Source organism: Ambystoma mexicanum, chromosome 5q, assembly GCF_040938575.1.
Source record: "Ambystoma mexicanum isolate Mex_15411 chromosome 5q, UKY_AmexF1_1, whole genome shotgun sequence".
In the NCBI taxonomy this organism is placed as follows: domain Eukaryota; kingdom Metazoa; phylum Chordata; class Amphibia; order Caudata; family Ambystomatidae; genus Ambystoma; species Ambystoma mexicanum.
In genome coordinates, this window is record NC_090933.1 from 719,264,578 (window position 1) to 719,276,796 (window position 12,219).

Consider the following 12,219-nt stretch of genomic DNA (forward strand, 5'->3'; position numbering starts at 1 on the left):
TCTGTGCTGGTGCCATTACGGTGATGTTAGTCTGTTTGTCAAATTTGGTTTAAATAAATTAATAAATCTATATTCTTACTTTTCACTGGCCTGGTTCCCAGTCCATTGTGGCATCAGTTATTTGTTGGGGTTGGGTGTGAGATGGTTTGGAGGCTTTACCAAACAGAATCTGAATCAAAATCATAGTGATTTGTTGTGCGCCACATTAATTGGGGGGAAAGGAACTCCCTGAGCTGAGTGTGACCACGTAATAAACCCCAATATTACTTGACTTTAGCATATGTTAAGACACAAGTAACAAGGGGTTAACCTTTTTGTTCAGAAATCCGCCAATGCGCTGTCATTTTCTGAGGAAGAATCACTGTGAATATAGTGCTACCCCTTTACGAGGGCATGATTCATTAGATCTTGTGGATCATCTCAAAACCCTGGAGATCGCTGCTTTCCAATCCAAGCTTTGACTCGTAACCAAAAGCAAGCATTGGCAAAGCCAAACATTTTCGCTTTTGTTTAGGCATGTGATCTGTATTTTCCAGCCACTGGCGTAAAGGTACTATTTAGCTTATCTCATGCCTATAAACGGGTCAAAACGGTTGCTTTTTCCAATTATTGTTTTCAACAGCAATTCAGTGCAAAGAACAGATGCAAGGACCCACATACTGCTCATAAATCAAGTATCTACGTGTATACTTTTTTGTGCAACATTTTTCTTTTCTTTTTTATTTTTTGTTTAGGTTTATCGAAACCTTTACAAAAAAGAAAAATAAGTTCAACATACATAAGATTGAACTGCAGCATTTTTATCAAACCAAAAGCTACTTTATAGCTCCAGGTAAGCCATGATCTTTCAGAAATGCTGCTGTGAAAGCGCAGAGCTAGCTGAGAGAGGTCGTAGGGGATATGTTTTGGGGATGGAGGGGCGTGTATTAGGTGGGATGTGCCATAGGACCTGAGCATCAATGAGTGGGTAAATAAACAAACAACAACCACAGGCTGTGTCCCCTCCCCACATCCCAGCATGCTCCTAATTTCACGTCCCATGCCAGTAGTATTGGCTGACTGGCAGTGTTTACCGCAGCACTTAATAGCCATAACTATTAGGCGTGATTGTGGGCAATGCACTTTATCCCCATGTTCCTCGTACTGAAAATATATATAGTGTATGCATGTGAAAAAAGTGTTGCTTGATTTTCCACTACACTTAGCCAGAACTATAGTTATATGTACAGCGCCTAGCACTGGAGAGGCTCCTGCTACAACCGCCGTTCTGTGTAAGGCTGCGCCTCACAGCCAGGACCACTCTGAAGCAAATGGCGCGTGAGCTGTCCTTTCGGGACTCTTCTAGGTGATGCACTAACTGGCACACTTTGAGACTGGGAAGAACGCCACCCGGCTCCACCTGGTCCACTGTGGTGGAAGCCTGGCTCCACATCTCACAGAGCAGAACACGCTTACAGCCGAACCCCGCGCCGGGAAGGACGCGCGCAGCGAGAAGGTGGCTGCGCGCTCCTAGGCGGCCATTTGCATAGCCGCACCTGCTGCTCTGTGCCTTGCCACTGTAAGACGCCGTGTTCGCACGCCATAAACTTAAGTAACGCGAGGATCTGCACACTGAGGGAGTGCTGAGTTAATGATGAGCTGTGCGGGGAAGCGTGCTGTTTCATTCTGGGGGTAGTGACCCCTTTCTCTACGAGTGGTCTCTCTTGAGTCTTAACCTTGGTGACATGCTCGGAATACGATGTTTTATATATTGAATACAGTTACGACCTCCTCTGTTATTTATTATTCGGAATTCAAAGAGCGCTCTAAACTCATGCACATGACAATTAAAACGCAACAGATAAACAAGAGTTCAACAGTGCATCTATTTAGCAAGCATTGTGTTTCATTGCAAACGGGTTTCGTCATTAAACGGAATGTAAAACAAAATGAACTTAAAAAAATAAAGAATGATACTGTTCTGAATCTAAAAATGTGGCTTTAAACTCGACTTTTTTCGCCTATGTATTACCTTTCGTTTGCATTCAAAACCCGCTTTGAGTTGTGTAAGGTTACACACAAAGGTATTGTTAAGAAGATAAACTATTATGTCTACTTTTAAAATAATGTGTGTATTTCAGTAGCGAGAGATCGTGGTTAGATGTGTTATTTTTAGATGAATGCATTTAAAAGTGTGTTAAAATCATCGAAACAGGCCATGACGTTCTTTGCACTCTACTCTTAAAGCCATGTAATCCACGTATATAAATTGTGTGCATGTACAGTTATACAGAGACATAACAGCAGGCTCCGCGATAGCATACGTGGTGACAGGGTACTTACCGCGATTGATGAGTCGGGGCTGGTCACTCGCTCCTGCAGCTGGACACACGCGTTCAAGTAAACAACGCGCAGGGCTAGGGCTGCCACTACTTATATACTGCGCGCGTTCGCAGCATCCGTGCAGTCATCAGGTCCTGTCGCTGTGTGTCAGTGTTCATTCATTGCGCCGGCATTCCGGCTTGGAGACCGTGGGAGGGGCGCAGGGAGCCTCCCAGAAATGCAGGATGGCTCAGGTTAAAAAAAAAAAAAAAAAAAAAAAAACACTAATTGAGAGGTTTGGGAGGCTCATCAACAGCATAGAATCTGCTTTAGTTTTCTCACAAAACGATGCCACAACACTTTGCTGTTATTGTGGTCGTCAATAATAGCCGATGTATAACTGTTTTAAGGGCGGCGGCATGATTTTAGATGAAAATATCAACCTTGCAGTATTGTAACATTAAGACTGAGGTCGTATAGCCCGAAACGTACTTAAAGTTCTTGAGGAAGAGGATTGCAAAACAAGAGCTACATGTATTGCGCAGTTAGAAATGGTGTTTTTCTGAGGGCCGTGATCTGCCTCGGCGCAGATGAGCAATAAGTGCTCTAATTGCATTCGGCTTCGAAATCCGGACGAGCCCCGGCACCGTGAAGGTCACTTCTGCTCACCCTAGAGAAGGGAGTCTGCTCCTGTAGCACTCTGTGGTTCAGCCGGTTTCATTAGCACATGTTCTGTTGTCTGCGAGTCGTCTTCCGCATGGCTCCTTTAGCAGATAGCCAGTATGCCTAGAGATGGTGTGCCTGAACGAATGAATAAACACATCAGTTCATACCACACTCTTGAAAACCTAAAAGTCCCTAAGCACTGGACTTATTCCGTTGTGTGTACGCAAATGTGACCCTGAAGTTAGAAACATGCTAAAGCGGGTATCCCTGCAAAATATCCCCACCAAAAATATTGTCATACATATGGCCGTTTGTCTCGCCATAGGCGATATTTTTGGGGGGGATATTTTGTGGGAGTGGAGTTTGCGGGGTGTCCCCCGCACATTTTAAAATAACGCAGGGGTTGCGGGGGTGTCCCCCGCAGGGTCTATGGGTCAATATCGCTGCAAAAATATGGCGATATTTTTGTATCGCGATATTTTTGCGGGGTTATTAACACATGGAAACCTAAAGCAAGGCCAGTTTCCGCAGGGCTCAAGTCGAGGGTACACGCGGGTGAACGGAGTCCCCCTACTTTTTTCAGAGGGCACCTTGATATGCCAATTTCTGGTGATGCCACCTTCAATTGGTATGTGAATGAGTCTCCCTACTTCTATTTTAGGACTTGACCCCTATATGGGCAACTTCTTGGAAGACAGTGCTCTCAAGATGCTCGCCTCAAACATGGAGCCCGCCTCCAATTCTCACATTTAAATCCTCGCAGGACTGGCTGGCTTAGCCTTCATTCTGCCAAGGTCTATGAATACAGTACCATTAAGTTGGGTTATGAAAACACCTGCAGCGCTTAGAAGTTGGAGATTGTCACAGTGATAGGAAAATAAAGCACGCAGGTCTTAATCATGGGGGTGGAAAGGACCCGTTGTTGTTTTGTAAATTATTGCACGGCTGCTCAAGGTTCAGGGGGGTTACACACTGGGATGGGGTGCTTGTCTATGATTAAGAACTAAAAGCAATGCAGGGGAGTATGGTTAATTGGGTTCTCCCAATGTGTGATGAAAGAAGGGCTCACGCCCTAACCAGACATCTTCTTTGGGTTCCCTGCCCTACTCTGACTATGCCACATCAATATAAAGCAGAGGCAACTGGTGGACTTGGAATCTGGAGGGGTGCAACATTTGTCCCTGAATTAGCCAGAGTGTGTGGAGGCCTCTTGATCTTATCCCGTATACCTGTGGAGATTGCTACCTCTTTGCCATTTTTTTTAAAATAATGGGTTAGAATCCTGCATTTCACAGCAAACATTTTAGAAGAATTATGAAGCTATCCATACAACGTATGCTTGGTTCTGAAAGCCAGGCATGGATCTCCCCAATAGACGGCAGATCGCCAACAGTGCACACAAGAATGTGCAGCACACGTTGAAGCTGTCTGTCCTCAATCGAGAAACCTTGAGGCCTCTCTCAACAATATATCCCAGCCTTGCCCTCACTTTCAATCAGGTTCTGCCAAATCCCCTCATGCTGCTTCTGTCGAAAGAAGGAAATGAGTGTGGGCTCAAGAACACACTGCCCTATTGCTACTGTAATACATGTTTTCATGCTGCTAGTGCTGAAAGGAAACACACACGAGTCCTGTCTCAGTTATATATGCCAGCACTGCCCCCTATGACGTAGCAAGTGCCCCAATCAAAAGCTACGGTCTGTCTCGAAATATACTGTTGCTGCCCCCAATATGCCACCGCTGACACGGGTCCTGCAACTTGTGCTCACGCCCACAATCTGTGTCTTTGCCCCAACAAAAAACAAACACACACACGCACATACACATCTGCAGACATTTGAAGCAAACACACGCAAACAAGCACGTTTTTAAATCATGCTTTATTCATTTTTCAGTACAGGAGCAAACAAAAAAAAAAACAACACATTTTTTTAAACATAACTTTTTTTCTTTTTGATCAATCTAAATTGTTCATTATTTCACGCCTGACCTTAGAAAACTTGAGATCCCCTTAAACCATCCTTCCGGTTCTACTAAATTCAAGACTTGTCCATCCCGATAAGGACCTTTGTGACAAACCAATCTGCTTGCAGTCACGATTTGGCATCTCCTTGTTGTTCATAATATACACCACATTTGCACACCTCACAATCAGGCAGAATACTTAATCAGAGCTGAAACCTTTGAGAGGAAAGCCCTACATTGTTTGCCATGTCTGCTGGAGCCATTCCTTAAACTGCTGCCCATTAAGATGCATTGTTGGAGACAAGACACGTGTGATCAAGGATGTGACACACAAGAGGCCGTCAGGGGAGAGGCCAGGTCAATTTGCATCACCTGCAGGACTCTTCCGACTGCTCTAAAATGAGACATTAATGGGGAAGAAATTCCAAGACTGCTCTAAAATGTCTTGATTCTCTCCACTGAGCCTGTGCATGGGCAAGAAGCCCGCCTATCCTATAGGACTCAAAGTCAAAACGAAAGGTCTTTACCATTTGCTGAGAGGCAGCGTTGTCTTGACAAATACCATTTATTTCAAATGGAAGGCTTTCGGTTTCCCCCAGAAATAGGTGGTCATTTTGTATGGGATAGAAATAGCATAGAGAGGTCTTCAGCATCCTGCACACGAGTCTATGCTGTGCTCTCCATGCTATTTTCGTGATAGGGTGTAAGTCAAGCAAGAACATCTGGTTGGTCATGGGGTTTCTGTGCCTGTTTGCACCACTTCACGAATCATTTTTAACGATGGCCGCCATGTACAAGTATAGTGGGCGGCATTAAGATGAACCCCTAAGGATTCTGTATTGTTTTTGGAGGTGCGATACAACAGGTAGTATTGCTAGGGATCACAGCATCTATGCCAATATGAAAAGACAATTGGATTTATTTATTTCTTCATATACAGGGAGATTTTATTCATAAACAGGGAGCAAGAATGGTCTTTTGATCACAAAAGAATGAACAATAATGACAAAATCACATTTGATGGGAAGCATTGAGCTTCTTACAATGAAGTAATTTTGAGGGAAATTCTGACAGGGTTGTAGAGGGGAGCAAATGGAACAGTCACCGGCGACAATACATGGATATGCATAGTGTGGGGTACATTTAAATTAAAGAGCCATGTGGAAAGGGGCATACTTACCAATTGATAAGCAGCATTTTAATTTACAAAGGAAGGAGGAAACAAAGATCCCTGTCACATGGAAAACAGGATTTTTAAACATTGAAAACAAAAACGGCCTGCACATGTGTGTGAAAATGAAAATGGTTTTAAAAAGTAAAAGTGAAAGGAAATGTCACTGCTCACAGAAAAATGTCATGAAAACAAAACATGATGTGTGGTTTGACCAAAAGCAAAGTATATTATGTTTTACCTACAAAACTACAATGATATGATATGATATGATAAGGCATTTGTAACGTGCCTATACACAAGTGTTTCAAGGCGCGACGAGGCGGGGGGGGGGAACAAGGGGAGACAGACAACGATCTTACTAGGCCAGGGGTCATTCAGATCACGCAAGTGCAGGGGTAGAGGGGAAGGGAAAAGTGCATGGGGGGAAGGGAGAGGGGAAAGTGCAGTACAGGGTTATTAGCATACAGCATACAGGATAAATAACAAGTGCCAGCTGGTGGCAAGTGCGAGGTAAGTGCAGACAAGTGCTGAGAAGGGGGGCTGTATGGATACAGACACAGTCCCGTAGTGCAGGGGTTGACGTGGAGGCAGTGCAGGGGAGAATGGCTGGGCCGAGAACGGTGAATGGCCCAGTTGCAGAATCAGTGCAGTTTCAGTAGTATTAGCAGGGGAGAGGGGGAGAGAAAGCGGAGGCAAAGAGGAAGGTTTTGAGGTGCTTCTGGAACCGGAGGTGGTTCTCCTCAAGTTTCAGGGAGGTAGGAAGGCTGTTCCAGAGGGAGGCCCCTGCAGTGGAAAGAGATCTGCCCCAACTCGTTGTTTGGAGAAGCGGCTGACCCTGAGGGAGTTGGAGGCGGATGAGCGAAGAGCTCGAGAAGGAAGATATTTAGGAAGAGAGAGTTGAAGGCATTTGAAGAGCCACTTTGTATTCATGGACAATGTCAGCCCAAGGTAGTCAGTCTCTTTTGCTGGCTGTGGGCAAAACCTCAAAAGGAAAACTCCCACTCTCAGCCTGGATGTCACATCTTCCATATAATGACCAAGCACAATAACATTTCCTGCTAAAGTCTTCTAAATTCAGTTTTCTCCTGACCTGTTGGCTCTGAAAGTATTGACTTCAAGAAAAGTTACCGCTTAGCTGGAGCATGACTAATATGTGTGAAAATGGGGACACCCAATTCAAAGAGCAAGCTTCCTAACACAAAAGAGACTGATAAAGGCACAGGCTGACCCAGTTAAAACAAATAGCTCGAAGGCAGGAGTCAGGGCCATTGGTCCCACATGAAGATTCACAATTAATTTAAAAGGACTATTATCATTTAGACCTTTTTCTCAGCCACCATAAGGCGGATGGATTACATCTATATACCGGTTTTTATGAAATTTCAGGAGATTTTGGGGATATAAAATTCATCCAAATGCAACTCATGGAACTGCAATGGCTATCTAAGATGTGTTTCTGGCTGATCTGAACGTGTTCCAAATATGAGAGTTGGTGAGCAGGTGGAAAATGAATTTGGGATATGCCTAATAACTTACATATTCATAGCTGTTGTGCTTTTTATGGAAACGGCAAAAAGGTGCCACATGGCCGTGCTACATGATACGGATTTGGTGGTCGGCTTATCTAATTCGCCATGGGAAGCTGAAACAGAAAATAAGTTTAGGATGGCAGTTGCTAGTACAATTATGAAGTTGTGATACATAACTAGTTTTTGCCAAAAAGTTGAAAGGAGAACAACAGGGCGATTACAAATGAGAATTGCCATATGTTGCTCCAGACCCCTAAACCAATCCTGACTTGGAGGCTGGGTTTGGGAGGAGAGAGAAGGGTAACTGTCTAATCCTAGCGGCAGGGATTATTGCAGGGAACTTCCATAAGTTTATAAAATTGGTGGTGTCATCGCTGCTATATAAGGGGACAGCAATAGGACAGGGAGGAACACACAGAAAAAGGAAACACAAAGACAGGACAGAGAGAAGAGACAGACCATCAGGAAGACTACTGAAACCTACCATCGGACAGCTGTAAGGAGACACCAGAGGAGATTGCTGAGAGTGCATCTGGGTGGAGCTGTCTATCCCTAGGAATTAAGACTAGAAACACGCAAAGGAGAGGAGAACTACAGATGTAACTAAGATTCATGTTTCTTACCAAATTCCCATAGGGTTATATGTTTCAATGTTAAGTGTAAGTTATGGTGCAGCTGGGTGTAGTCTCCAGGCCCATGGAGACTCAATACAACCCAAATTACACCAAACCCGTTGTCGCCAACAGGTAACCTAGTTGTGGAATGATATCCTACTATAAAATTCATGTACTCATATTGAAGCTCGACTAAATTGAACTTACATACTTCTCTAGCATACATATCATAGAGACATACTTCTTATTGTCAAAGTAGGCTCAACTTTATTGTTGACTGGGTTAAGCCACTCTTGAAATAAAACAAAGATATAAAAAATATTTTAAACACATATTCATTTGTGGTCTTAGAACTTTTCGAAAATCCAGAGAAGGTAACAACCAATTCTCCTCAGCATTAGACAGAGATCAAAATAATTAATTGTGTTTACACAAAATTCAAATTTGTCACAACCAATCAACTCCAATTTGGATCATAAGTTTGCCAACGCGTTTCGGATTTGACATCCATCATCAGGGCTTGGAGCTTTATGTTCATCTCAATTCAATAAGGAAACAATAACAAGTTCATCTGTAAACCTATAATATAACAGGTAGAGTATCTTAATTTAACTGGTAAGGAATGAATATGTTGCACTTATGCTGTACAACCAATATATTACAAAGAGGTATCATTGTTCACATCAAGTTTCAGATAACACTACCCTCAAAAGCCGTATGGTGCAGCTTTGCAATGTTTACAACCTGTATGATAAAACAGAATTGCATAATAAAAGCGAGGTGAGAAGCCACTAAACGTGCAATGGGGTTAACTAGCTGAGCAGCAATATGGTCTGATGAAGGATTAGCCTTCATCAGTAGAGATATGACTTCTTCAGTATTAGATGTGTAAAAGAGAGAGCAGGTTTAAAATGTGTCGAATTGCGCTGAGACGTGGGTTTTAAAATGAGAGGGCCAGCCACGTGGCTAATAGTCTGTGGTAAACCCAAAACCATAGAGCAAGTAAAGGGAATCACCATGCATTCAAAAAGCATGCAGACGGCGCATGATTTTTTAATTTTTTTAAAAAAAATTTGATATTCTTTTTTAGGAATTCCATACAAAGCATAAAATGGGATCACACCATTTGGGTGTGGTCAACAAACAGAGAAAACATATTCATGACTTACAGAATTCCCCACCCAACCTCCGCCCCTCCTTTAAAGTCTGTTATAGGCACTTTTCCTGGCAACGTGTTCATTGTGTTCAGTTTGCCGCATTGATGGATAGCAGATTGGGCGCGCAAGCCCTTTACGGTTAAGAGGATTGTGAATGAGAGTGCTGGGAGTCTGAGTTCGAGAGTAAATAGCTGATATAGGGACTCCAGATATCAGGGGAGCCGCGCGCGAAGAGGTAGGAGTCATATGAAATCAGTGTCCATTTCTTGGTACTAGGTGATATCTTTTTCCATGCTGTCAGAGTGGGAAGGGGGCCTCAACCCCATGTTAAGGCAACTCTTCTGCGTGCCAGCACCAGGAGGAGAGCCGCCAGTCTTCTTGATGAGGGTTGCAGATATTTGGTCAAACTTAAAAGTGCGATGGCTGGGCAAGGGGTCAACTCCTCGCCCACTATGTCGGTCGTTATCTGTAGGCCCGATGACCATAACCGGGATATCCCGGGACAGTGCCAGGCAAGGTGGATAAAATCCATGGCTGGGGCGTTACATCTTTCACATTGACCAGAGGCTTCCGGGTGATGACGCTGTTTTTTGTCTCGGGTGTAATAGGTTTGATGCACGAAGTTGAAGTGAATTTGTTTCAGACGAGTATTTATAGCTACTTTCTGGGTTTGACGAAGGATTAAGGTCCAGTCATCTTCCTGTATTGTCGACTGGAGGGATGCCTCCCATTGTTGTTTCGCACGTGAGTCGGGGGGTATCGTATCTGCTAGTAGTGATTTGTATATTGTGGACACTAGTATGCCCTCTCCCTCCGCTTAGATCACGCTGTGTAGTAAGTTCCACGTCGTTGGTTGCTTGGAGAATGATTGGAATTGGGTTTGTAGGGTGTGTCGTAGTCTGAAGTATATGAATATATCGAGTGAGGTGTTACCTCCTCTTTCTTTAGCAATCTGTGGGGTCATGAACATTCCTTCGGGGAAGAGATCACCTATGGATTGAATATTGATTTTGTCAAGCCATATGTGAAATATTTTCTCATTGGTTAGTGGTATGCCGGGGATGAACTTGATTGGTAGTAAAGGCGAGTATCTCGTGTGTATTTTATATTTGTTGGCAATGCGCTTCCAGATAGGAACATAAGTGGACAAGACAGTGTTCATGGTGCTATGTGGTGTCGGGAGGTTGCTAATAATAACTGATTTTAGTAGATATGGGGAAGCTAAAGCTTGTTCGACCTGTACATGTGTGTGTATAAAGTGTGTAGCTTACCAATGGCTGAGTAATTGTGCTAGCGCGGCCCAGTAGTATTTCTCCGTATCGGGAAGTGCAAGGCCACCTTGTGATGTTGGTGATGTTAATGTGGTGTACGCGACTCTTGCCGGTTTTCCAGCCCATATTAGTTCAAGGATAAGACTTTTAATTTTTTGAAAAAAAGATTGCGGTAGTATTAGGGGTATATTTGTGAATAAATAGAGTAATTTAGGAAGAATCACCATTTTGGTCAATGAGACCCGTCCCCATAGAGTTAGGGGGAGAGACTTCCATCTTTGAATGTGCTCCTGCAAGGAGTTTATTGTTATTCCATAGTTGTCTTTGAATATTTCATTACAGTTCAGGGACATGAAGATACCGAGGTATCGGACTTTGGAGCATTACCATTTGAATCCATGATCATCTTGGAATTTGGGGATATTTGGGGTCAACGGAAATATCACTGACTTGGAGTGGTTGGTTTTAAGGCCTGAGATGTTGCTGAATCTGATCACTTCTCACATTATCGGGGTAAGGTTTGTCTGGGGATCATTGACAAATAGCATAACATCATCGGCATAGAGGGAAACTACTAATCTATGTGGTCCTAAGGTGAGGCCTCTGGCAATTTGGTGAGATTGAAGTCTTGAGGCAAGAGGCTCCATGATGAGGGTGAATATGAGGGCCGATAGGGGACAGCCTTGCCTAGTGCCGCGTTCTAGCCTAATATAGGTTGATTTTGTGTTACCTAGGGTGATATAGGAACAAGGATCGTTGTAGAGCAGCGAGACCATTTTGATAAAGAAATTCCCCAGGCCCATTTGTGGGAGTGTCCCAAAAAGATATGGCCATTCTACAGAATCGAAGGCCTTCTCAGCATCCAGTAGGATGGCAATCACCTGTTTTGATGTGTCTAGCACTGCGATGACACTGAACAGCCGTCGTTTGCCGTAGGTTGTGCTACTCCCTGGAATAAAAAACCGGCTTGATCACCTACTACTAGTTTGGGCATGAGGGGGAGTAGTCGTGTAGCTAATATTTTTGCGAGAATTTTGTTATCTAGATTAAGCAGAGAGATCGGTCTATAAGAGGTGCAGTCTTCCTGGGGCTTGCCTGGTTTATGGATTAGGAATACATTAGCTTCACAGAACGTGGGCGGAAGTATCCCCTGCTCAAGGGCTTCTTCGTATACATGGAGGAGTAGAGGAGCTATGACGGCCATGTGTGCTTTGTAGAATTCTCCTGTGAGGCCACCAGGGCCTGGAGCTTTGGTGTTGGGAAGGGATTTTATTGCTTCTACTATTTCTTCTAGTGAGATGGGTGCGTTTAATGGTTCTCAGGGTTCTTGGATTACCCAGTATAGTTCGGTTTCATTAAGATAGTCTCGAAGTATTTCTGGGTTGGTTGTGCATTTGGAGATGTATAGTTCCTGGTAAAAATTGTGGAATACGTTCACTATTTCCTCTTCTGTGTGTACCAGGTTTCCCTGTGTATCATGGATCTGTTCCACACGGGCCGGAGTTTTGTCTATTTTTAGTAAGTGGGCCAATAGGGCCCCGG